Genomic DNA, 401 nt, shown 5'->3' on the forward strand with positions numbered 1-401 from the left:
GGGAAAGAGGAAAACGAGGAAAGATGAAGGTGAACGAAAGAAGTGAACGAGGCAGGAGTGAGAGAGAAAATACAGGTAGAAGAGGCGAAAGATAGTGAATGGAGTAGACAGAGTGAAGGTTTCAGAGAAGCGTACACGAGGAGAGGAAGAGAGATACGGAAGTGGAAAAGGTAGGGTTCAGAATAAAGATAACGGAGGAGACTAAAGCAAAGAGGCGGTGCAGGAGAGACGAAGGGAAACAGGGCAAGGAGAATGATAAGGAGGGAAAGGAAGAGGTCACAGTTCACCACGGGGGGGGGGGGCATCTGGATATCCTTGAACTAAACCAGACTTTCTTCAATAAAATCAGTAATTTACAGATGTATACAGAAGTATTTGCATCTGGGTCATACATAGCATCA

Source organism: Penaeus monodon, chromosome 22 (genome assembly GCF_015228065.2).
Source record: "Penaeus monodon isolate SGIC_2016 chromosome 22, NSTDA_Pmon_1, whole genome shotgun sequence".
NCBI classification, from domain to species: domain Eukaryota; kingdom Metazoa; phylum Arthropoda; class Malacostraca; order Decapoda; family Penaeidae; genus Penaeus; species Penaeus monodon.